Here is a 250-nt window from a genome sequence, read left to right on the forward strand (position 1 = left end):
TCCCATCTTATCATTACAGTATTTCAGCAAATAATGAAGAAAAAAAAACACGTAAATAAAAACACCTAGCGCCCGCTCCTCTCTTCCCCACTCCAGGAAATTCCGAGAAAGGAGACGCCAAAATATTACGAAAAAGTTAACCAAGAGAAGAATTCAAATCAGGGAAATGAACCAGGCATCTTGGTGTGATTGAGCCGATTAGAGGTTGGCGGGGGGGGAGGGGGGATTTTGAAAGGAAGAAACGAAGCGG

This window comes from Penaeus monodon, chromosome 25 (assembly GCF_015228065.2).
Source record: "Penaeus monodon isolate SGIC_2016 chromosome 25, NSTDA_Pmon_1, whole genome shotgun sequence".
Taxonomy (NCBI): Eukaryota; Metazoa; Arthropoda; class Malacostraca; order Decapoda; family Penaeidae; genus Penaeus; species Penaeus monodon.